Below are 26215 nucleotides of genomic sequence, written 5' to 3'. Positions count from 1 at the left end.
ACACCTACCTTTCCTTGTCCGAGGTCGCCTCCCTAACGAGCATGACGGGATAGCTCCTTGTGGTTTTTTGATTTGTGTTTTGCATTTCCTGGATGACCAGTGGCATCAAGCAAAAAGCACAGCAGACCAAACGTTCAGCAGAGTGCAAAGGCAGTCCCTGGAATTTGGAGAAGATGTTTGCAAACCACACATCTGATAAGGCATTGCTCACCAAAAGAGTTAAGGAACTCCCACAATTCAATGGCAAAAAACCCAAAGACAAACTAAACTGCAAACCCGATTAAAAAATGGGCTAAGGACTTGAACAGACATTTCTTCCAAGATGCACAAATGACCAGCAGGTGTAGGAGAAAATACTCAGTGTCTCGATAATTTCTCTAAAATCTCTCTCCTTTTTTCTTCTTGTACCAGAAATTGAACCCAAAGGCACTCAACCCCTGAGCCACATCCCCAGCCCTTTTTATTCTAATTTTGAGAAAGGGTCTTGCTAAGTTGCTTAGGGCCTCACTAAGTAGCTGAGGCTGGCTTTGAACTTGTGATTCTCCTGCCTCAGCCTCCTGAGCCCTCTAAAATCTTACTACCTTTCCTTAGGTGCACAGTCACAGAATTGGAAGGCACTTCCTTCACAATCAAGTTGGGCATGCCTGCCTTTCCCTGGAGGCCATGGTGCACATTTAATTTTAACTAGTCCTTTAAAATACACTGTTTTATGTGCATTTTAAAGTGGCAGCTCTTTTGTACCCAACGACTGCTTCACAGGAAGTGAAAAGGAACTATCTTGTTCATGCACCATTGCAAGAGGAAGAGAGTGTGTGTGTGTGTTTACTGTGCGTGCGTGTGTGTGCACGCTCTTGCCACCAGTGTGGATCTGGCACATGCGTGTGAGCTGGTGTGCTCGGGAGGGAGGAATTCCCTGTGGCTGGAGGCTTGGAGTGTTCTAGGAGGACTGCTTCACATGCCTCGTGCACATCTTAGTTTGTCTGGGGACTGCTGCTCAGAACTCTGCCATCTGTAGGGGGTGGGAACCCAGTCTCAGTCCTGAAGAATTCATCTGTTAATTTTCTTTTCTCTCTGACTTGATGACACCATTGTGGTCCCTTCTCCTCCCTTTCCAATCAATAACATCTCATTTTCCATTATTACGTCTTAAGTCGACTGCAGTGGTGGCAAGCTGTTACACTTTCAGTTTGGAAATGGGAATTGCTGGGAAATCAAAGTAGCAGGAGTTCCAGACAGGCCGGCCGTCTTCCCCGGGACCGGCTGAGGTGGGAGCCCACCTCTATCTGCCCACAACCCAGGCCCTGCCGCCCCGTCACAGGTAAGGCCCTGGAGCTCGGGCAGGGGCAGCTCCTGAGCTCTGGGCCTGCTCCTTCCTCCTATTTAGTGCTGCATCTGGGCTTCACATTTGAGAGAACGATGGGGGGTTTTGGAAGCAGAGTCTTAGTCCTCTTTGGATATCAGGAAAGAGATATTTGACCATCAGTAAAAATCACCGAGAATTTTCTCTGCTGCTCTTCTTTGCCTAATTGTGAGAATGACTGGATTGGGGCCACCAGCTGGTCTTTTGGCAAATAGAAGAAATTTCCTGAAGGGTAATTTCCTCTGAGTCTCTTAGAGGTCTCGATGCTTTGTTTGATCTCTAACAGAAACACTTTTTTGGATGTGGGATGTGAGTTGGGCCAGTGTTTCTTGCCTTTTACCAGAGCACTTCAAATTTAGAAAAAAACAGAGTAGTTAGAAAGCTTGTATGGGAACCTCCCTTGTAGAGACATTTGGATGTTAGGGGAATGTGTCCTGGGGTGGAGGAGGAGTGTGGTTTGAGATTGGCCTGGTGGGATTGTGCAGCCTGGGCCTCTAGTCCCAGCAATCTCCGTGGGGCCACTGTCCCTAGCCGCGGGGTCTCTGGGGTGTCGTCAGAGCTGGGTCTGGGTACGTGGGACTTCCTCTCTCCTTTCCCACAGGTGTCTGTCTTGGGCCAGTGTGAGCCATGGTGGCTCAGGCTGCGAACAAAGTGGGGAACAGTGGAAGCTCAACACTTGGGACACTCAACAGACTCCTTTTCAGGGAGGTGTGTCCCTGAAAAAGCACAGGGAGTTAAAATGCACACGGGGGCTTATTTCCTCTGGCAAAGTGCAGTATGATCCTTTTTTTTTTTTTAAATGACAAAGAAAAACCCTCAGGTGGAGGTTTGGCCTCAAGGAGCAGATTGAACTAATTTCAGGGGTAGGAACTGAGCTAGTCTTGTTGACATCCATTTCTTCCTTCTGTCTCTTCCTCCTCTGCTTTCCCCTGCTCCCACCTCCTTCAAGGTCATTCTGTCAACCTTTTGCTTTCCTAATATTTGTGTGTGTATATGTACATCCTTGTGTGTGTGCTGGGGACTGAACTGGGGCCCTGTGCATGGGAGGCAAGCACTCTACCAGCTGAGCCACGCCCCCAGCCTGTCTGTACCTCTTAATATAAATGTAGCCTGTGCACCTGTATTAGTTTCCCATGGCTGCTGTAACAAAGTGCCACAACAGAGAGGCACTCCCTCCCAGTCTGAGTACTCCTTGGCTTGTGGCCGTAGTGCTCCCGTCTTCAGGACCAGCATCTTTAGATCTCTGCCTCTCGGTCCCATTGCCTTCTGCCGCCGGGTCAGGGTAGCTTATCTTCTCTGGAGCTGGTGTTGAATTGACTGCCCCTGTACTGGTGGTGGGAGGTGGGGTTATAAGAGGTGATTAAGCCGTTAAGTTTTCACCTGCTTGATTATTGCAAGTGGGTTGCTATAAAGTGGGGCTGCCCCTGTTGTTTGTCCCTTTCTTCTGACACCCCCCATGTTAGGAAGCAGCTCGGACCCTCTTAGATGTGGCTGCCCTGTCTTGGATTTCCCAGCCTCCAGAACTGTGAGCCAAAGTAAATCTCTCTTCTTGATAAGTTACGTAGTCTTAGGCATTCTGTTAATAGTGACAAAAACCAGACTAGTGGGGCCTGGTGGCCTCCCACTGCAGACCCTGCTACTATGGAGGCTGAGGCAAGTGAGACACTCGAGCCCCAGAGCTTGAGGCCAGCCAGGGCAACAGAGCGAAACCCCGTGTTATGGATTGGAAGTGACGTGTCCCCCAAAGGCTCACGTGTGCGACAATGCAGGAAGGTTCAGAGAGCAAATGATTGGGTTGTGAGAGCCTTAACCAATCAGTGAATTAATCACCTGATGGGATGGAGTGGCAGCTGAAGGCAGGTGGGGTGCGGCTGGAGGGGCGGGGCACAGGGGGCATGGCCTTGGGGTATATATTTGTATCTGGCAGGTGGTATTCTGTCTCTGCTTCCTGATCATCAAGTGAGCAGCTCCCCTCTGCCCCACTCTCCTCCCCGGAGCCCCAGGGGATGGAGCCAGTCCTCTATGGTTTGAGACCTCCGAAACCGGGAGCCTCCAAATCAACTTTTCCCCTCTACAGTTGTTCCGAGTAGGTCTTTTAGTCTCAGAGGCGAGAAAGCTAAAACACCCTGTCCCAAAATGAAGCCTGACTAAGGTGTGTTGTTGTCTCTCTTCTAGTGACACTCGTGACCCGGTGTGTAGCTCAGTGGTAGAATACTTGTCTAACAATCTGTGACACCGGTGAGTGTATTTAGGGAACACCTGGTGTCCCAGGGCAATCTCCCACCTAAAGGGCCTTATTTCAGTGGCACTGGCAAAGATCCCTTTTCTGGGTAAGATAACATTTACGGTTGGTTTCCAGGGATCAAGGTCTGCTGTCTTTGGGGCTATTATTCAGCCTCTGATAGTACTGGTCATGCAACTTGCCTTTTAAGAAATCTCACTGTATATTTTAGAGACCTCCCCGCCCCCTGGCTGGTTAGCATAGAACTTTCTCACTTGATGTCATTGCTATAGTTTTTCCAGGATAGGCATTCCAGATTTTGTTTTTATGTTCCTAAGCTGATGAGTAGTGTTTCAATTTTTTTTTTCACGGTGACCAACGTGCAGCGATGGTGGACAGGAGGACTAAGAGGACAATCTGCACTGCCTCTCTGGGGAGAGGGATGGGTCCATCATGTCCTCCTAGGCTAGCCCAGGGCTTTTCCATTGCATGACCTAAACCACTGTACTTTCCCTGCGGATCGTCCTGACGGCTGCTGTGGAAACAGTCTGCAACACCAGCTGTTGGGCCTTGGTATTGACCGCGTCTCCCAGGACTCAGGTACCTCCCATGGGCCTAACCCTAGTACCCAGCTCCGGGGTTCCTGTGGGTGTTGGTGAGTTAGTACCTAGAGAGCCCTCAGAATAGGCTGGTGGCAGGTCTGGGATTCATCCCCCGGCTATGCTGACTCCCGAGTCTGGGGAAACTTGGCCTCCCCACCTCTCCCCTCCCTCTGTGGCCTCCTGCTTCCCCCCCCCCCCCACCTTCCTCTCCCCCCAGCAACCTGCCTACTTATTAAAACAGCTGCAAGGAAGAGAGGGTGGGTTTTTTTTTTGTTTGTTTTTTTTGCACCTCCAGTGAGCATGTGTGACTAGAAAGACTAAAATTTACCTCAGCGAGAAGCAGGCTGGGAAGACCTGAAGCTGCCTCGCCCTGCAGCCTGACGAAGCTGACCCCCACTGAGCTGACTGTCCCAGGCCGTGGTTGCAGCTGGAGAATCAGCAGAGGTATCCAGGGCGAAAGTCTGTAAGACAGATTCTACTTGGTGACCTCAAAGACTTTCCTCTTCGTTTTGTGGAAAAAACTATGCTGTCGATTCCAGAACTTTCTATCTATATTTGAGTGGGCATGAACACGTGTTCATATTTTAAAGTCCTTTACTACAGACTTTCTAAATTTAAATCGTGTGTGTTGTTCATCTTAGGGGATATTTTAATAGCACACATTCAAATGTTCTCAGGAAACACAATGTAACGTTTCTGAATCATCTCTCCTTTTTACTGGTTCACCTTTCTCTAAACTCCCTGTGGATTTGACTCCCGACACAGGTGATCTAAACAGTGCTCTGGCACACCAATATGCCTGCACAAGGTCTGGCTCACGGCTTTTGTCTTCTCCTGGTTTCAGGTGACAAAGTCCTACATGCTTTAAAAAAATTTTTTTTAATCATCTAAAATTAGTGAGACACTGAGGTTTGCAGTTACGTAATATCCAGAGCTGAAAATATAAAAAGTGAAGCTACAACGGCAGCCCTTGGAATAGGCCAGTGGACGGAGGCCTTTCTTTTGGAGATGAGTGGAGATGTCACTGGGGAGGGCAGTGGATTTCTCTGGGAGGCCGGGAGGCGGCCACTTGGTCCCAGAACTGACTGAAAGATGTCTCCTTGGCCTCCCTAGACCTAGAGGGAAGTTCAGGCTCTGCTGGGTTGGCCCTGTTTGCTGTCCCCGTCCTTTTTCCTGCTTTTGATGTGGAGCTGGTGAGGGCAGATCAATAATTCATATCATGGCGTCAGCCTCCTCAGAAACCCAGGCAGGCCTCGTCGAGGTCTGGATCCAGAATCCTTCTGAATTAAGCCCTGAATCATTATGAATATAAAACTCGGGTGGAGCTCCTGACTGTGGTGTGTGCACTGCTAGATTTTGAATCAGAATGATTTGTGGGTCTCTTTACTGGTTCCTCTTTTGGGGTCTAATGCAGACTGCATGGAGGAAATGGGAAGTTCTAGGTCTCTCTTTTTTTTTTAAACAACCATGACTAAGTGTCTCTTATGGGTCTGATAAAATTCAGTAGACAAAATAAGTAGTGTCTGGAGCCTCAGTTTTCCAATCTGTAAAATTAAGATGTACACAGACAATTCCAGCTTTAAATTCTCTTCTTTGAGAACTCGTGTGTAATGTGTAATATTTATGGGGCTAAACTTAACCCGCATTCTTGCCTCTTTTTGGTTTATCAGTCACAGAGTTTTTTTTTATCAGCCTACACTCTGCCAATCCAAACCTTGTAATAGCCACAGTGCGGCAAGGTCTGATGTCCCATTATTATTTCTTTCACCGGAGGACGCTTCAGCTGGATGGATCTATCATAGCCGTTGATACGCTGGTGAGCCCCCATATCCATCAGAAGAAAATCCATCACACTTCTGACTACTTTCTCCTCTCCAAGAAAATGATCTTTAAGAGAATGACAAGTAATATAGACTTTACCGTTCTTAAGGCATTGGAGAAACTGCATCTGAAATAAAATCAATACATGATGCAGTAGTTTATTTACATTTAAAATATTGAATGGCAAAGCATTTTATCCAAGATTTTGGTATCAGACACATATCCCAGACCTCGATGAAGTGGAAGGCCCATGCAATGGGAATATGGGTGCCTAGTACCTGGTTGTGCTTGGTTAACCCCTCTGTCTAGCTCCACTCGCAGACCAGGTAGACTCTTGAGCACTCAAGTGCAGATGTTAGAGTTGGGACCTTTAGGGACTTGGTGTGTTTTTGTAAGTTCCATCCAATAATCTCATTTTAAATGACAGTGAGTTTACCAGGGAGAGTCTGAGTTGGCTGTGCCCTGAGTGTGTGCACTTGGTCAAACTTTCCCTCTCTGGGCTTTAATCCTTACACGCCCATACTGTGTGCGAAGCGAATCCAACACTCTGTTTTATAGGTAGGGTTATAAATTATGTAGTGATTTTGCATCTTTTTAGAGATTTTCTTTTTTTCAAAAAAAGTTCTGTAGCAGTTTATATAGCGTGAAAATGGCTGGTCCTTGAAACTTGGTTTAATTGGCCAATAAAACCAGATGGGGCCTAAGGCTTTTGCTTGGTGTAGATCACTTTATATACTGCTTTCTTGTGTGTTTTTTTTTTTTTTTGGGTGGGGAGGGGTTTGTTTCATTTTTTGTTTGATGCTGGGGATTGAACCCAGGGCCTTTCACGTCTAGTACTGACTGACACTCCCCAGCCCCTTCTTTCTGTATTTCTTAATTTCTTCTGGAGCATTTGTTTACTTTTTCCTTTTTATCAGAGCTCACTGGTTATACATAGTGGCTGGGTTGGTCCCGACAAACACTCACATGCATGGGAATCGACTGCAGTTCATGATCCCCCGTTTTGTATTGGCTTACTTTTGAGGATCGAAATCTGTGTAGAAAGCCACCACTTTCATTAAGATTTTAAAGCTCTATCATAAAATTATGTATGTAATCTTGATTTACACCAAAAAGAGGCAAGAACGCCAGTTATCGGTCACAGGATTTTTCTTTTTCTCAGCCTACACTCGGCCATCCAAACCCTGTAATAGCCACAGTGCGGCAAGATCTGATGTCCCATTATTATTTCTTTTCTAAATTTTAAACACATGATCATGCCCACCTCTGTTCTGTGTGGTCTTCAGTCTTGGCCTCCTCCAGCCTTGCTAGTGTAGCCCAGTGGCCTCTGTCCCTGAGGTGAGGTGGTGCAGCGGTGTGACCTGCCCCAGCCCATGCGCAGTCTCCAGGGCAAGCGTGTGGACACAGGGCCTGGGGAGGTGTGTGGCCTGGTCATGAGAGGGAGCCATGACAAGGGTGTCAGCTCCATCCTGCCCTGTGGTGCCCTTCCTGTGTCACCTCAGTACGGGGCCCTCGTCAGGTGCCAGCACCGTGCTCCTGGCCTTGTGGCTTCCAGAGCCACGAGCCGACTCGCTGTCTGTTCTTTAGGTAGTGCCCAGTCCCAGGTGTTATGGCAACAGGAAGTGGACTTGGGCTCGCAGTCCCAGGTGGGCCGGATCCACTGGCCTGTGGCCCTCCTGTGGGGCAGCAGGCCCTGGGGCTCCCCTGTGAGTCCTGTCCTTCATCCTGCTCTGGAAGGGTCCTGGATCGGCCACCTTTTATGTCTGTGACCGTTTCCCGCCCAGCCGCGTGGCCTCCTTCAACTCCCAGGGCCTTTGCTCTGCGTGGTCGCGGGGCTCATGGCCACCATCATGCGCTGGCTTCCGCAGGGCTCTTCCCGCTTTGATCACTCCAGTGCGCGCTTCAACAGAGACTCTCCCCGGCTTCCTCAAAGACTTCTGAATCGAGGCTGCCACATTTAACGTGACTCTGTTGAAGGAGGGGTTGTTGTTGGAATGCAGAGGCCCGGGCCGTCCGTGAGGCGGGCCAGGGGCTCACTGGACTCGGAGAGAAGCAAGAGTTTTCCTTCCTTCACTTCCTTGGTCGAGATCTGTCCCTTCTCAGGATGACTGATGGGAAGAATACACGTCCTCTTCAAGGAGAGCCGTGGGTTCCCCGCAGAGCTGTTAGCCTAACTTCAGCTCCAGCCAGACACCCCAATAATGCAGGCTTTAGCTCTGAGTGTCCACATTGAACGTTCAGGGATGTTGATGAGGAGACCTCAGGAGCTGTGTATAATTCTTTGTGGGGGTGCACTTGGTGTTGGGGAGCAGACCTGAGCCCTCATCAGATTATTACAGCCGTCCAGCACGTGGAGAACCACCTCTGGTGTCCCCCGCCAGGCCACTGCTTCAAGTCTGCACCCGTCTCGTGGAGCATCCATGGTCTCATCTAGGAGGAGCTTTGCTTCAGTCCTTGCTCTGTCAGCAAACAGAAGAACCTTTGTGTCTTCCTGTCACACATCTGTCGCTTCCTGTCTTTGAAGGGCTGCTTGGTGGCAGTTGTCTCTGGGGAGTACTTTGCTGTCAGTACCCTGTTGTCCAGATCCCCACAGCATGGCCTCCGTAGAGTCTCCGTCTCCTAAGAGGTCTTTGCATAATTAAACTGCACATTGGGTCAGTCTTCTAGGAAAAGGAATAATCTCTACAAAAGGGTATTTACTTTCTACAAAGAGAGACTTTTCTCCCAAGGAGTAGCCACGTCATTGTACTATGTATCATATTCTCAAAGAGATTTGAACAATCTCAAAGCCAAGATATAGCTGGTCTAAATTCTTGCTGCTTTTTTGTGGTGCTGGGGATTGAACCCAGGACCTTGGCTTGTTAGAAAAGTGCTCTGTCACTGAGCCACGCCCCCAGTTCTTTGTATGTGATTTTATTTTGAGTCGGGGTCTTGCTCAATTGCCCAGACTGGCTTTGAACTTGACATCCTCCTGCTTCAGCCTCCTGAATCATGGGGTCCCAGGCGTGCGCCACCATGGCTGGCATAGCTAGTTTATGTTCTCGAAACCACGCACGCTCCCATCTCCCAGCAGCCTTTGCAAGGTGGAAGTTTTCATGAGGACTTGGAGCCTGGCTGGGGGTGGCTTTCCTTTCTTCGTCCTGTCCTGTCCTGTCTTGTTGTTCTAGCTATCTCAACTGTCTCCTGTTATTCTTGGAGCCAGACATCCACCCTGGCACTATGTGGGGTTCTCTACGTCCCTCTCAGGTTCCCTGGACGCTCTCCGTCCTGGACTCCCAGGGCGGCTGCTCTGCCTGGCAGTGCCTGACTAAAGGTTTGAGACTCATGGCTCCTGTAGGCAGCGCAGGATGCTCAGTCCAGCCCAGGCCTGGTGTGGAGGTGGGACAAAGTCATTCGTGGGGGGATTGCAGCTTTGGGACTCGGGGACGAAGGCACAGTCTAGAGGCCTATGATAAAAAGGACGTTCTGGGAGGGTCTCTGCTGCCCGCCTCTGAGCACAGTGTTTTAGTTTGAGACCAGATTGCTGTTTGCCATCATGAACTGTTCTTCTGTCTCGTGAGGCTCCCCTTGCCAGGGGTGTGTGCTAGGGCTTTGAAAGCAACCAGATGGACGGTTTCCAAGCCCATTCCTCAAAGAAAACCCGAGGGTGAGGAATTTGGGTCACTGACATAGCAGGTTGTCCATTTTCTCGGGAATGGAGTGGCCAGGACTCTTACTCCATCTCACACTGTTCCTCAGGGGGTGGTCAGAGCCAGGGAAGATGCTCTTCAGGATTTCCATCCTGACTGTTGCCCACCTTTGCTCGCCAAGTTAACGTGTGTCTCTCTTTTCATTGGTATTTTCTAGAAATTCTAGACCCAAGCTCTGTACTGCACACGTAACTTTACAAATTTCTAGAAATGTGGATTTATTTTAAAGTGCTGGGGATTTAATCCAGGGGTGCTCTGCCACCAAACTATGTCTCCAATCTTTTTATTTTTGTTTTGAGGCAGGATCTCACTAAGTTGCTCAGGCTGACCTTGTGATCCTCCTGTCTCTCAGCCTCCCGAGTTGCTGGGGTAACAGGCACGGCTCCCACACCCCAGCTAGAAATGTGGATTTTATAAACGTATGACTTGTGATCATTTAGTTATTAACAGGGAATTCCAGCCAGGCTCCAAGTCCTCACTCTAGCCCCTTGGGCTGGGGCTACAGCTTGGTGAAAGGGGCTCATGTGCCATGCATAGAACTCTGGGTTCAATCCCAGCATCCCTCCCACATGCAAATTTAAGGACAGTCTTTCCCAGCTTGTTAGCCAGCTTTCCATCACTGTGACAGAACACCTGGAAAAAAATCAATTTAGAGGAAGAAAAGTTTCTTTGGACTGATTGGTTCAGAGGTCTCAGTCTGGGATCACTGGGGCCTATTCCTTTGGCAAGGCACAACATCACAGAGGGAGGGTGGTGGAGCAGGTGTCCTCAGCTCATGACAGGAAGCAGGGAGGAACGGGCGGGGTCAAGGTCCCAAGGACCTGCGCCCTCAAGTAGGTCCCACTTCCTGTTTCATCACCTCTCGAGAGTCCACTGAACTGTGCATCCATCAGTGGATTAATCCACTGATGAGGTCAGAGCCCTCTTGATCTGATCCCTTTCCCAAACCTGACCCAGGACTTTGCTACATGGGGACCAAACCTTCAACACATGAGCCTTTGGAGCACCCTCCAGATCCAAACCATAGCACCTGGTGACTTTCAGAGTGTGAAGTTTCACATAAATTAAGCATAAAACATGAAAGGATCTAATAGAATTTAAGATGAAAGGCTCTTTCGAGTTTCACGTCAACTTTTAAGTTATCAGTTATTTTATTATAAAAGATTTGATGGGCCCCTTCAGCACTGTGAGGTGTCCTACTTTGAACCGGATTAGAATGTTTTGCAACCCTTATCAACACCTTAGTCGAAACCACAGAAGATGTCAAGACATCTAGAGGACCAAGGCTGGGCACCAGTACCTCAAACAAAAACTTCACCAAAGCACCCAGGGTTGAGGCCCAGCATGGGTCGGACAGCCAAAGGCGGAGGCAACGTGGGTTTCTCTTCTGTGCAGTGCAGACTCAGCACAGGGCGGGCCATGCCACTGCGATCAACACTCAGAGGACACTCAGTAGCTCCAGGAACTGGGGCCAGGACTGCCACTGGGTCCTGAAAACTCTGAACTGTCCCCTTTTCTTGGAACATAGATTACGAGTGTACTAATCCCAGGCAATCGGGTGAGGAGAAAGTGAAATTGAGCGAGGGACCAAGTTACAAAGTGGCTCACCACAGCCTTGGTCTTCTAGATCCCTCACGGCTGGCCCCTGGCCTCTGGGTAGATGTTTTCTCACGTTCTCTTCTTCTCACTTGTACTTTGTCAGGGTGAGGGAATGGTTGATACCTCGTGTTACGAGATCTCCCAGACAACGCTTGGGGTGGAGCAGAGAGTCAAGAGCTAGAACCTAAAGGGGCCTGTCAACTCATGGGTCCTGAGCAGTCATCTCCCGAGTGTGCCAACCCGGGCTGGAGAGTCTGGGTGATTTGCACATGGTGACCCAGCTGGTGGCAGCAGAGTGGGGCCCCCGGGGTTGTTTTCACCCAGAGTGATGCTTAGCCACGTCTCCCTGTGCCTGGACTTGTGTGCATCCATGTGGCACAACTCCAAGTGCACCCAGAACAGCAGTGCCCCTCCCCTTGAAGAACACCAGTTACAACAGGGATTCCGGTTCTTCTTCTTGGGGTTCTCTGGTATTTTTGATACACTTGATGTAGCATATGCTAGGAGTCTGTGAGACATTTTCAAGTGTAAACTGTTGAATTGTCTCAAGTACATGTGTTGATTTGTGTTCAGAACAAATGCCATTTCTGACCCTTTAAGTGTGCGAGACTTGGGTGGGAGTTTGAGAGTTTGGTGCCCAGTGTGTGGGTACCTCTATTCAGAAATCTGTTGTGTGTGAAGTTAACAAAGGTTCAGGGGAAAACCCCTTTCTGAAAGTTTGGCCGAGGTCCTAGGGTGTGTATGTGCCTTTGCCAAGTGTTGGGGCTCTGTCGTGTGTCTCCTCGTGTCCCTAGCCCCTCCCTGGTCTCCTTCAGCTGACCAGGCCAAAGGAAGAGGATTTCTTTTTGGCTATCGGGGATTTTAGTATGGCAAAATACTTTTTAATAATTTAAAGAGGTTATTGTACAATGCGTACGATCTAAAACCCGAAGTCATGACCATTTTTAAGTGTATAAAATGCATTCAGGTTGCTGGGCTGCCGTACCCCCTCCGTCTCCCCATTTCTCTTCCTCTTATGAAGCTGAAGCTCCACATGGTGAAATATTTCATACATACAAATAAGTCTCTAAGGTGAGGATAGTAAAATTCTTATGGTAGAAGGTGTAATCGTGACTTATCAGTGGTTTATAGTCTCCAGTTTTTCAACATTTCAGCATCTTCAAGTCCCGGTGATGTGGTGCTTTATTGTAAATATTCTCATTTAATATTCAAAACTCATGTGAGGTAGGCACTGATATTCCCATTTGGTAAATAAAGAAATTGTAGTAGTATTAGAAGAAAGGTAGTGAAGGCACCAGGGCCCCTGCTTAGTGCTGCCGAGTTTCAATCATGTGTCCCTTTTTCTGCATTTCGAAAGACTGTGACGAATGTGTACTGGCTCGGTCTGTCTGTCTAATCCATTTTGTGGGCATGAGTATGTGTCAGGAGGGAGAATTTCTAGAGTTTTCTTGTAAATTATGGGTCTTGCCCTAACAACAGAGTCTTGTTCATCACGGTGGCATCTCACGGGATCAGGGATTATTGTGTTTCCCCAGAACACTTAGTGGATGCAGCAGATGTCTATTCAAATATTACTTTAAAAAATGCCTGGGATTGTATTTAAATTGCTTCAATTATTCACTAATTAAATTGCAGATCTTTTCTCCTGGGGATTTTGCACTCGGCTGAGTTTCTTTATTGTTTGTGTTGGACAATGATACAAAGAATCTTTGGCACTGTCGCATCCTGAAAAAATCCTGCGGAATGGGCTAAATAAGTCCACCGTCGTCCCATAACACACTTATTTTTAATACTACCATTTCCCCTCCCCCCCTTTTTTTTTCTTGCAAGACCAAACTTGGACAGATAGTGGGCTTTTTGTTTGTTTTCATTTCTGTATTTGATTCCGGCCCTTAAATACCTGGAGGGGTCGAAGACACAATGGAGGCCCATGTGTTCTGTGGAAGGGATCGCTTCTTTGCTCTGCTTGGGTTTTACCCCGAACAGCACAATGGAATTCAGGCATTTAAAACCACATGTGTGTCTCTCTCATGTGGCCGCCCCAACTGGAGCCTTTAATTGGTCCTTCCAAGAGGCTGGACCCTGCGGTGCCCTAGGAGGACTTCACCCAGAGTTCTTATCATTGCTGATAAGGACTTTACCAAACTTTTCTTCCCACGTGCTATTTTCATTTACAGAGAGAGGGGAGGAGAAAACAAAGCTGAGGAAAAGGAAAGAAGCCAGAAATTCAGTGTTTCTGCAGACCAAAGGCTTGTCACAATGGACCCTGGGTATTTTTAAACAGGGATGCTTGCTTGCTCTTAGGATGTAAATGATTTGTATCCCCCCAACCTTTTTTTTTTAAAGCCCAACAATTTTGAGCTGATATTCACCCTTGTCCACAGTCATGAAGACGTTTCTCAGAATAAGTAAATTCCTAACTCTTGAGAGCATGGCTTTGGGGCACCAGCCGTCTCTGCTCAGCCTCTCTCGGGCAGCCGCGTATTTGAAGCTCACAGCCTGGTGAGGAAGGAGTTCTCCCCACTTTGCAGATGTGGAAGGAGAGGCTGGGGAGGATAGGAGAGTTGCTCAGTGGTAGGTCTAGGATTACATCCTTTCTGTAATATGAGTGCTCAGAATTTTCAAAAAGCAATATTCCATTTTTTCAGGGTTATTCCTGATATGGGTAATCTTTGGCCCAGGGAACTAATGTGGGAGGAGCCCAAGCGCATGGGTGTTTGAGACAGTCTCAGAGGAAACGGAAACATTGACCTCCCACACCAGCATGCTAACATTGGCGGAGCCCAAGGGAGAGGGCCGGAGGAGGACCAGCATCCTGGGTGGGAAGCTGAATGCGTTTGCAAATCACGTGCCTCTGAGTGACCCTGTGGGTGAGGAAGAGTTTGTCGGGAACTTGGATCACGGGAGGAAGCGTTAGGCAGGTTTGAAGCCACCAGGAGACTCCCACGTGAAGCCGTGGAGGAGGCGTGGAGTGGGACGAGGTGAAGTTTGTTGGGCCCAGGGGAGGAGACGACGTGGACACTGCAGCCACAGAGCCTGACCAGAGACTCCCCTCGGCCTGCCTCCATCTGGGTGCCAGCAGAGAAGGATGTCACTCACCTGATGGCAAAAGCAAGCACACTGCCAGGGGTGGCATCAGGTAGATTGCAGCACAAGTCACATGTGGGCTCTGCCCGTGCAGATCCCTGTGGTGACAGCCCCGAACCACAGAAGCGACGTAGGTCGAGGCCCATTTTAGTCTTATGTGTCCAGTGCAGCCAAGCCAGCCTCCTCCCACCCAGAGTCCAGGTGCTTCTCTTCACAGACTCCCCTTTGCTGGGAGGCACAGATTGTCTCTTTAATCTTGGACGGAGTGCTGGCAGCTGCCAGCAACGGAGGGTGGCTGTCCTTCCTTCCTCCCATGGTTGCCCCCTGTGGGTTCTAGCAGATGGTGGGGAGGGACCCCCCGGGGGTTCTCTGTAGCCCTGGGGCGGTGCTGAGGTTTTCAGTGACCTTCTGTAGGATGGTGACAAAACTCGGGCCTGGAAGGTGATCTCTAGGTCAGTAGGAATAAGACGTTGCTGCTTATTTCTGAAGGTCAAGTCACAGGGACCTAGTTCTTTTCTCCTTCTTCGTGATCCAAGCTTTTCAGGCATAAATCATCTGGAGGCCTTTTCTCTTTTTTCTTGCTGCTGCTTCTGCTGCAGTCCTCGGGTTCTGACTCTGGCCTGGTGGGTGATGTGCATCTTGTGGTCACACTTACGTTAAAAGCATTCGCCACGTTTGACTGGACAAATTATAGGAAGGGGTTTCCCTCACTGGACTAGTGGAGGGTTTCATTTGGGGGTGTGAGAGAGGCCGAGGGGCCCTCTTTTGAGGATTTCTTGAAAGCCATAGAGTCTTGCCTCAAGGGAAAAAAAATCTATATAATTACATATAGACAAGTTTGTTTCCCTGTGATTCCAAATGATGGTTCATTCTCAAACTTTTCATTATCAATCCTTTGTTTGAAATATCAATGGTCAGTTTGGATTATGGCTGTTCATGTGGTCCCCAAGAGGTGGGCATTTGAAGTCCTGTGACTTCATGGAAGGTGTCTTGACTTCTGTGTGAGCTGCAGGGGCCATCGCCGGCCTAACGGGGGGAGACACATCGAGTTTGAGAGAATGCATCGTGGGGACGTTGGATTGGTAAAAAATGAGGCTAAAGAAATGTTGAAAAGCACAACAAAAGGCTGTTGTGTTTGACTGTTTTTTTACAAAATTTGGAACATACACACAACCTGAAAATGTGCATTCAATGCAGCACATTGAATTGAATTAATAAAGGTGAATATTCACAGCTTAGACCTTGAGAACGAGAGGGGGGGTGGCCCTGGAGGCCGCAGCCACCTCCTGGTGATGTGTGTTCAGGGAGCTCCTCTATGTGAGTAAATAATGGGCTCAGGGTGCAGGAGGCCAGTCCTGCTCAGTGGCTCCCGCAAGCAGGTGACTTTGGGGCCTGAGCTGCAGCTGGAAGCTATCATGTGGCCCCTGGCATCTGGGCACTGGGCCTCCCAGCCAGAGAGGAAGCCTGAGGAGTCCCAAGGCCCCGGGGCTCCTCCTTCAGGCAGAGGCACCTCAGCCCTGCACTGCCCAGGTCACCACCTGAGCTGAGCCAGGCCGCCCTGTACAGGAGCACATGCCCATCTCGACTGCATTTACCATCATGCCAGCAATATGTAGAGAGAACCGCGGCCTCAGCCTCTTGGGTCTCCACGATCTGTGTCTGCCACTCACATGACATCCATAAGTAATGGCATGGGTGGGCTTCATTCTTTCTCTACACTGAAGACAATGACGTCAAGGCCGGGGGTCTTTTCCTGCATGAGCTGGGAGTCCTCTTACTACGGACATGCTGTGGCTTAACTATGCCCCCCCCCCCCACGTTATGTGCTGGGAAGGAACTCAATCCCCAAATTCATATGCACTGGGAGGTAATCACAAATAGATGACACCATGAGAGTGAAAGTCCCCATGAGGGCATCCGTGGCTTTATTAAGTGAGGAAACGAGACTGACTCTCGGGCTCTGCCTTGCTATGCGATGCTCCTCACCATGCTCTGGTGGCCAGCACAGGCCAGCAGCACGTCCCTGAACTCCTGCCTCTAGAACCACAAGCTACATGAACCTCCACTCCTTACAGATACCCAGCCTGTGGTATTCAGTTACAGCAACAGAAAGCACACCAGACTGGAGGCCAGGCGTGCAGGGTGCTGGTATTCAGCAAATACTCGCTGAGCAAATGTTAAAAAGGCCGGAGAGCCAGAGTTACTTAAAAATCTCTAAACTGCCTCTTTTGGATTATTTCCAACTCTGGAGCAAGTTGGAGCAACAGCTCAAGGTTAGGTTGCCAGAGTCTGAATCATTTGCTTATCATTATGACAACTGGTTTTGTAACTTACCCTCAGACTAGATAGCAAGTTAATTATAGTACTTGGGTCTTTGGTTTTCTGTTTTGATTTTTAATGCTCTATAGAATAAAGATGGGTGGAGTTTTAGTCTCATTCTGATCATTTCAATGTCTGGCCTTCATCGGGTACAGGGATGGTTATTCATTAAACAACAACCATTCATTGATCACCATGTTGTGGGGATGATTTTATGCACTGAGGAAATATGGGTATGATATGTGCTTGTAAGGAGCTCTCAGCCTGGTGGAGAGGTGGATACAAGAGCAGTAGTTGGAACCTCTAATGTGTTGAGGGGCCTGAAACTTCCAAAAAAGGCAGTGGGTCAAGGGAGGGACTAATGTATTCTGCTTGGGAGTGGGGAAGGCCCTAAGGTCCAGACAGAGGGTGCTGGGCACCAGACACGGTGAGGAATGAGACCGGAGAGGTGGCATTCCAAGCAGAGGGAGGGGCCTGTGGGAAGCAGAGGAAGGCTGGGCGCCTTCTGAGCAGAAGGCCCAGATCCTTGCCCAGGGCACAGGGGCCAGGGATCAGGCGGAGGTGAGGGTGGAGAGCTGCGGGGACAGGATCGTTGGATTCTCTCTCCTGGCGTTGGGTGCACTTGAAGGGGTAAAAGCAAGTTCTGACTCCTGCTTGTTTTATAGTCAATATCTAAACCCAGATCTCAGGTCTTGCTGAGGCAGGAGCCTGGGGTAAATGGTAAACAGAGACTATAATTGGCCAGAGGAACTATTTCATCACCCTTATTCTTCAAGTTATCAAGGAAGCTTAAACATGCAAAATTCACTGTAGGGCAGGGGTGACTTCAGATGAGCACAGAACCGCCACTGTGCAACGTGGCAAGATCTTCTTGGATTGATTTGAGAGAAATGGGTGAACTTGGTTTCTCTCATTTTACTCTTTTGGCCTGAGAATCTGTAGAACTAATGGTGCCGTCAGAGCTGTCCTCTCTGAACTGGCTTAGTATGGGCTGACCTGGAGTAGTGGCTGGTAGTATAAATAACATAGGAGCAACAGCAGAAATGATCCAAACACCAGATCTAGGCCACTGTGCACTTGGTGAGGGAGGTCTAGTGAGACCCAGCACTCACGTGACCTGCAGGACTGGATTTCCATCCTGTTCAGCGTCCGGCAAGTGGATCTAATTCGAAAAATTACACTCTTTAATGTACATTGGCTTTGTCACCCTGGTTATTCCTTTATGCGATAATAAATATTTATTGAGCACCTATGTGTTGCTCTTATAGGTTAAATTTTTGGAAGCCTTTTTTTTTTTTCTTAAGTGACCCTTTTCCCAGCTCATTAAAACAAAACAAAACAAAACAAACAAACAAACAAAAAAACCACAAAAACTTCTGTGGAGACTTTAGGGACTGTTTAAGACTTTATAATTAATTAGATTTTTGAAATGATTCAATAGATATTTATTTTGAACAGTTGATGAGGGCCAGACACCAGCATGAGGCATTTCAGGCTAACACTTACAGACGGGGCCCTGGTCTTCATGGAGACTCTGTTCTAGGAGAACATAGAAAATTAATAATGGCTTTGGAGTGTAACTTGATGAGTGCTTGGAAGGGGTAGGTTCAGGGCTCCCTGGGAGAGGTGTGTGGGGTTATCTAACCCAGACTTAGAGGGAGGACTGGGAGAAAGTGGCATCTCAGCAGAGATTTGAGGAGTTAGGGAAAGTCCAAAGAAGGGGGAGGGGACTAGCCCAGGGAGGCTGTCACCTGTGTGTCACAGGGTGTGAGTGTGTGTGTGTGTGTGTGTGTGTGTGTGTGTTAGAAGCAGCCTGGCTGTGGTGTGGGGCTTGGGCAGAAGCGGGAAGTTGGCTGGAAGGCTGTGTAGATCTTGGTCCTACTGTAGCGCCATTCAGATGTTCAGAGCTGATCCTGATGCACAAGGTGTGGTGGTGCACACCTGTGGTCCCAGTGACTAGGGAGGCTGAGGCAGGAGGATTGCAAGTTTGAGTCCAGCCTTGGCAACATAGTGAGACCTTGTCTTGGAAATAACAAGGACCTGGCGTTGTAGTTGAGTGCTAAAGCATTCCTGGGTTCAGTCCCGTGTGTGTGTGTGTGTGTGTGTGTGTGTGTGTGTGTGTGTGTGTAGATATATTTAAATCCTGATGCTTCCTAGAAGGATCAGTGTCCCCACGATGGGAGGAAGGAAGCAGGTAGACTGGTGAGGAGGTTTCTGTCCTACCTGTGTGGGAGATGGCACTATCCCCATCAGGGGACTGGCCGTGGGGGGCTGACTGGAGCTGGGGGTCTGGGGAGTGGTAAGAAGGAGATTCCAATCCTTGGGCTGACAGATGCAATACTTCTTTATGGCGTCAGATATTGTTTGATCTAAGAAACCTGGAAATCCTTGCTAGCCCCTCAGCGTACAGGAGCCCTGGAGAGAGAGGAGGAATCGATTGGTAAGGTGAATGCGCTCCTGGTTTGATTCTTCTGTCTTCCGACTTTCAAGGCCCTTTCCTGTGGCTCATTAACTGGAAGGAGATCTTGATCCTATAATCTTCTCATTTTCAGAGAATGAGGGAGATGTTGGGCTTTCTTGGAGCAGGTGGCTTTCAGCCTTTGGACAGAAGCACTTGAGGGTCCACCCTGAGCTGATCAGTGTTGTCGGATAGCCACCAGATGCCACCTAAGAGTCTTAGGTGCAGGCCACCAGCACTTAGATTTTTACGCCTGTCATTTAGAGCCAAGTTAATCTCCAGTGGTCCCCAACTGCTAGGATCTCAAGCCCCTATCCTCTTGGGTTTCCAAATTTTTAAAATCGAAAACAAAATCTCTTATAGAAAAGTTCATTTGATTTGTTGCTGAATTCCTAAATTTTTTTCATTCTGATCATGTCATCTGGATCATTAGTGGAAAAAATGCAGTCCAAGATACCACAGGGCTCGGGCCTTTTAATTTTAATGTTTTAAATATAAAATAACAAAATTGTCTGCGCTCCGTTAAAAAGAATGTAGAGGAATTTTAATTTGATTATCATTCCCAGTTTTCCCAGGCTTTCATAGGCCAGGACTTTGTTTGAACAGCTGTACTCTGGTAAATCTCAGTAACAAATGAATCAGGAGTGATTTTGTGTAGCAAGTCAGATGAAAGGGACTTCCTTAGAAAGACGGTCATTAAAAGAAGGAAGAAAGAAAAACTAGCAACAATTTGAGACATTTAACCACAAGTTTTCTAAAAATAGAGCAATAGCTCCGAGAATTCTTTTCTAATAATCTTATAATATGCTGTCATTAATAATAAAAAATATATCTTGTATCTTTTGATATTTTTATACAGAGAAAAAAATCGCAATAAAAGTCAATAGGGAAAGGAAAACTGCTAAAAATTAGGAAGCATAAAAAATGGAAACAGTGCAGGGTGGTCAATTTCCTGTCCTCTGTAGGTGAGTTACCCATGTGCTCAGGGGGGCAGGGAGGGGCTTGCAGTGTCTGCCATCAATCACAGAAGATCAGATCAACCCTGGGAAAAGAGATTCTCAGGAGCTGAGGGCTGGAAGGGCTGTTAGCGCTCACCATCTCACCTGGATAAGTTGGCAAGTGTATAGTGAAGCTGAACTCGGTTCAGGGAAGCATTGATTCACCCAACTGAATAAGCAACAACTGCATTGGCTAATCTAATTAATCAAACTCTACTTCTGTTTTCCAAAGGAGATTCACAGGCAGTAAAGTAAATTAAATCAACATTCTCCCCCCCCCCACTTACTAAAAATGAGCTTTATTTCCTTGGGTAAATCAGTCATTTAAATTCCCAAGGTTGTCCTCCAGTAGTGGGCTGGCTGGAAGCAATTGTACGGATGTAAAATGGATGTAAAATGGTGTAGATTGCATACGAGTTCTGAACACCAGGTCTTGTCTCTACCACCGAAGCCAATATGAATAAAATAGATCTTTAACAAGTCATTCTTAGAAATAGTGGCTTGTAGGTGTCGATGTGCAGATCAGGGAACCTGAAGTTTGGAAATGATCATAATTGTGGAAATGTAGATGCAGGAGTAGTAAGATTCCAGTCTGGTAGTCTGCAGAGCTGGTGCTCAATGTTGGGTGTCCCCTGATGCTAGGTCACTAGAGTGAGATTCAGTTTCAGATGGCACCTCTATGACATATAAGAAGAATCTCACGTACCCACCTTCACAGAAATACCCCGTCTGGGAAGCAGTGATCGGGGATGGCGTCCAATCAAAAGATCACAAAGCCGTGATTGACAGGCTTCCTGTAAGTAAGGAAAAACACAGGGGACGTCCTGGGTGGCGTGCTCCGGGAGTCGGGGCTGTTCCCCCAGGGCTGCCGCCTCTGTACAAGCATGGTAGGTCGTGGTCAGAGGCAGCGTGCTGACAGGCCCCGGGAGCACCAGTTCTCGGTTCTGTGCTCTTCCCCGTGTCACCAAAGGGCACACTTCCTAGGGAGGACCCTCAGGGAGGCTCTTTCCAGCGGATTCTTGGTGCTTTTCCTGGAGACCCAGGGTCTCCGGGGTCCCCAGGATTTCCTCTCCTCACTTCTCTTCTGTGGGGCTTCCTGCCACTCTCTTGGCCTTGATCACCCTTGAATATTAGGCTCAAAATTCATTTAACCTTCATTCAAATGGAAAGGAAGATCTGGGCCCGGTCACATTGCGTCCTGAATGGTCCTGGATGGCGGGCAGCCGTTTGGTGGATGAAGTGGTTCTTGGAGTGGCTCCTCTTTCCCGAGGACAAGCCTGACGGCCGCTGTCATTTCTCCTTGGTCACCTCTGGTTCCAGTCCCAGCCAGGGCTGAGGGTGTAGACTGGCTCTGTGTCCTAGGCCGTCTCTGCCGTCTGGTCGATGCTGCGTTCCTCGTGGGCTGGCTGGGAGTGTTTGTGAGCATGGTTTGTCCTCGGCGGGCTGTGAACCTCCTGTCGTCACGACTGCCCCTTGCTGAAGGCGGTGGATTTCCAGGTAGATGGAGCGGGGCTGGCCTTAGGCAAATCTTTGCAGTTTCCTTCTGAGCCCTGAGTCCTCAGTTGACACGGTTGGGCATGGTAGGGCAGCCATCTCAAGTGGAGGACAGAAAAGCAGTTTCTTTTTGATATCTTATCTATTTATTTATTTTTTGTGGCGCTGGGGGTTGAACCCAGGGCCAGTTGCATGCAAGGTGAGCACTCTCCCAGCTGAGCCATATCCTCAGCCCTCTTTTTGATATTTTAAATCCCCTGCTTCCAAACTGTTCTGTGGTCAAATATGCTCAAGACCGAAAGAAAGCTTTTGACCAAGTTTATCACGGATGCCATCGCATAGTTGGCCACACAGGTTTCTAGGAATCCATTTTGTGATGTATTGAATTATCCTTAATATTCCTTAATCATCCTTGATATTCAGATTCAGGAGTTATTTCAGGAGATGCAGGTGAGGACAGCAGATGTCCAGGCCCGTGTCATGTGACGCCTTACATTACACCCTCTGTGCTCTTTCCTGGTGACTGGTGTGTCATATGTGTGTTCGGTCAGCCATCGGCTATCCTTGGTGCCCGCTGTGCTCTGATCCTGTGGTTCTAGGTGGCGTGCGGACTGCAGATTCCTGTGTATTTTCTGGATTTGGGCAACCTGCCTGGATACTGTAAGTTTATTTTCCTAAGATTGTGGATCGAGGAAGGGCAGCCCAAGGGCATCCATGCAGGTTTCCTCAGTGCAGATCTGCTGTTTCCACCAATAGATCAGTACAGCCAGAGGGCTACTGGGGGAGTCCAAGGGCCCGCTGTGTTCCTCTGTGGAGACACTGAGACCTGCGGGAATGTCAGGACTGCCTTTACATGTTTGAAAGCCTACCCTGCAATGAAGTCTTGGTCCTGCTCTGAAACTTCTTAGGTAGGACTTCAAAGGTGTTGCTTATGTCTACTTTTATTTTGGCGATTTCTTTTCATGCCACGCAGGACCAGTCGTGGAGCCTGTCCAGCCCTGCCTTCTGCGCTGGCCTCTGCCCACTGGTTTGGCTCATTTTATCAGCTTCTTCTCCATCTGTGCCTCTTGCCACGCTAACTCTGGTTGGTCGTGTCTACCACAGGGCCTTTGCCTAGAATACTATCCCATTTCCCCAAAGCTTTGCTTGGTTGAATCTTATGCGTCTTGGAGGACTCTTCTGAAGAGAATGAGTGTCATGAAGTGAGTGTTGGCCCTGCGGTCCCTCGTTGCAAGCAGCAGAAACAGACTGATTAAGCCAAGATGGAGTCTGTTGAGCGGCCATTGAGAAGGTCATGGTCTCTCTGAGAACCACAGCCGTGGCAGGAAACTGCCACCTACCGCGGTGCCCTGCTGAGCGATGGCGGCTGTGGTTTGTACTGCTGCCAGGAAATCCTCTTTCTTGAGACTGCTCTAGCCCCAGCGCCATTGTGCTCTGGGAACGCAGCCTTGCGGCCATCGTTGGGCGTCTAAGCTGTGTCCTTCCAGGAGAGTCAGATCCATACTGCGTCCTTCTGCCCTTGTGCCAGTGGAAAGTTGTGCCAGGCTAACCTGATCGGGGATGCCACCGTCACCCGTGGGGCAAGGTGGCCTGCAGAAGTGTTTTCTAAGTTCTGTGCTGAGAAAGGAGATGCATTCGCTGAGATTTACCCACCTCCATCACGATGTTCAGAGGGTGCTGGCCAGTAGGGGACACGGCCCACCTCGCCTGCCCTGAGCCACCTCACAGGGTGCCCTGAGGACGAATTAAGGCAGTTTATGGTACACTGCTCGGTACATGGTCCAGAGATGTAGGTGTAAACTAATATTATTCTTGTTTGATTCGAGTCTTTGGCCAAAGCATAAAATACAATGCTCAATAAGTTGGCCCGTCTCCAACTCCCTCAGCCTGGTTTTAGAACATGAAGGCTATTCTGCTCCCTCCCCACGGAGGCATTGTGACAACTCAGAAGGAACAGGCAGAGAAAGCACTCAGATACCTGCCACCCTCATGAATTTCTATCATCCCCACATTTTTATTCTGTAATAGAAACTCCCAAAATGATGCCAAGAAATTGTAGGTTAAAAAATCTGAGTGGGATTTCAGCTTCTTCTGGTTGGTTTCTGAGTCTCAAGGCTTTGTCCTCATCTGCGTTTCACTCTGGCCCCATGAATACAGCCCTCTTGTTCAGGAGCAGACAATGGGCTCATTCAGCTCTGGGGTCCTCTGCGTGGTTGCTCTGCCTTGGCCGGTGGTGGCTTTCCCAGAGGTATTGTTATCTTGGGGAAAAAACATTAGTGGTAACAACTGAATTTGAGCAGGAGGACAGCGTGGTGTGGAAGGTGCTGGTGTCGATGTGCAAGCCACACAGGGCAAGTCACTCACCCACTCGGTGACTGAGGTCCACCCCCAGTGCCAGCCTTCCTCTATGGAAGGGGAGAGGTCAACCTCTCTGTAATTTCAGAGGAGCAATGGCCGTGTGAGGCCTTTTTCCTTTTGACAAACGTTTCCCTGTATAATGGATCTGAATTTTAAGTGATGCTTAACTTGCATGCTTCTGGTTTAATCCCCCTGCCCCCGCCCTGGTTTTTTGGTAAATATCAAACTAAAATGACACATTGCTAGTGAAAGTAAAGCATGACCCAGCACTGCAGTCTGAGCTAAAATTCTCCGACTTCCATCTCTACCATTTGAAACCATGTCTTATTCAAGAATGTGGAGAATTCTACTGCATGTGTTTGCAGACGCTTTATTGCTTAAGAGATACTTCAGACCAGATTCCACCGACCTGTATTTCCAAAAGGCTCGTGTTGAGTTTGAAGGAATTTCCCCTCAATACCCTCTGATGCTTCTTCAGCATCTTTTCAACCTTTTAAAATTGGGCACCCACATTTCCTCATTTACACTTAACCTAGATAGGGTGATTATTTCAGGATGTTGGGAGTCTGGAGTCTACATTGTGGCTTGCTGAGGGCTGAGTCTAGAAGCAGAGATTGGATTAAAATGAGCCTGTAGTAAACAGAGCTTATTTGGGGTAAACAGAGCACCCTAGGAAGTAGTGCCATTTGGTGATTCAAAATTTAAGCTGATTATCTGAAATGTTTAAGTCTGTGTATGACCTGTAGACGTTTTTCCAGCTGCAAAAATTCCAGTTTCGATTTCCCCAATACACAGCCACGCCCTGCCCCTCTAAGCACAGGAGCCCTGTGTTGTGGGAGAGGCTGAGGGAAGCTGAGGGGCACACAGAGAAGTCAGGGCTGGAGCTGTTGCTTTAATTGGCCATGTTGCAAGGAACTGGAAGCTTCCCCTTGGTCCTCAAGGGAGTTCTAGGTGACTGGGGGGGTGCCTCGCGATGGCCTTTAATTTTATTGACTCACTAAATTCTTAGATTACTCTCAACCATTTGATATTGACAAACCATAAAATTCTTATGGAACCTGCTCGGTAGTGTCTTATAAAGAATTATCTTGTTAATAAGCTCAGCATCATTTGGAATTCAAGTTTAATTAAAATGGAAAAGTAAATGGTGATGTAAAGATTTTTCCTCATTTACGTTTTACATGCTTGTATTATTGTGTCTTGGCCTCTTTTCTAAATTCAAAGACGGGTTTTATTTTAAACCCGTTTTTTTGCAAGGTGAATGTTTACAGAATCTGTTGTAATGTGTCCTCTGCTATTAGCTTTTGCTTGAAATAAATCTATATATTTTTTTAAATCGGAGAGATTGGGAGGGAGTTCTGAGGCAGATTCTGAGGGAGGCCAAAGTGAAAACTCTATGTTATCCAGGGACTTTAGATTTTAGGATCCTGTTTAAAGATAATGATTGTTAATGGATGCTTTAAAGACTTCTCATAAGGGTTGCCTGATAACAGATTAGTTATCAGAGGGGGGTTTGAAAGGCCCTTTGAAATCCCCTGGGTGACAATCCTACCTCATGGTACTAGACAGCTCATTTGAGGATGGCTTTTCCTATTGGAAAACCAGAAGAGGTTTTTTTCTTTTATTAAACGGAAAGCAATACGTACACAGAGATATAATCAGATTCAATAGAAGAAATACACGGGTTATATTTGTGATGGACTCCAAGTGTTCATCTTTCAGCCTTGGTGGGTTTCAGGGTTTTCCTGAGGTAAGGTTTGTAAGATGCACAGCAGCACTCTGCCGCTCCTACAGAGTTACCAAGTGCACCCAGTTGGGCCTCAGTTTTGGGGCCTTCCTCTCTTTTTCTTTTTGCTCTCCGAAACTCCGGTGCAAAGCTTGATGTCCCCCATGCTTGGTCGTTAAGAGAACTTGGGATTGAAATAGATGTTGTAGGGCATGTGACATTCCTGCAAAACCTTTGTTATACACAGTCAACCCTAAAAGAACAGGGCAAAAGCAATGGGTTGTTCGGGGGTCAAGGCTGGAAACCCAGAGGCAGATATTGCTGTCTGGGTGAGCAGGAGTCTACAGCTGCCCTCTCCAGTTCAAGCTCCCTGGGCTCACAAAGGAGATTCACGCTCCATTGCTTTACAAAAGCTATTCGGGCAGGCACTTCTTTTTCCCCCCAACTAGCTTTTAAGTGCTCCTGGGGCCCTCGGGCCTATTC

At 48.2% G+C, this 26215-nt stretch overlaps 1 long non-coding RNA gene across 12 annotated transcripts in view; it reads left to right on the top strand.

Moving 5' to 3' along the window:
- Positions 1-26215, top strand: part of LOC124097927 (uncharacterized) — a 291392-nt gene that overhangs the window by 36102 nt on the left and 229075 nt on the right. The window lies entirely within an intron of this gene.

This window comes from Marmota monax, unplaced genomic scaffold (genome assembly GCF_021218885.2).
Source record: "Marmota monax isolate L192 unplaced genomic scaffold, Marmota_monax_Labrador192_F-V1.1 WCK01_AAM20220418_F8-fsc00141, whole genome shotgun sequence".
In the NCBI taxonomy this organism is placed as follows: domain Eukaryota; kingdom Metazoa; phylum Chordata; class Mammalia; order Rodentia; family Sciuridae; genus Marmota; species Marmota monax.
This window is presented reverse-complemented; position numbering and strand designations above follow the sequence as displayed.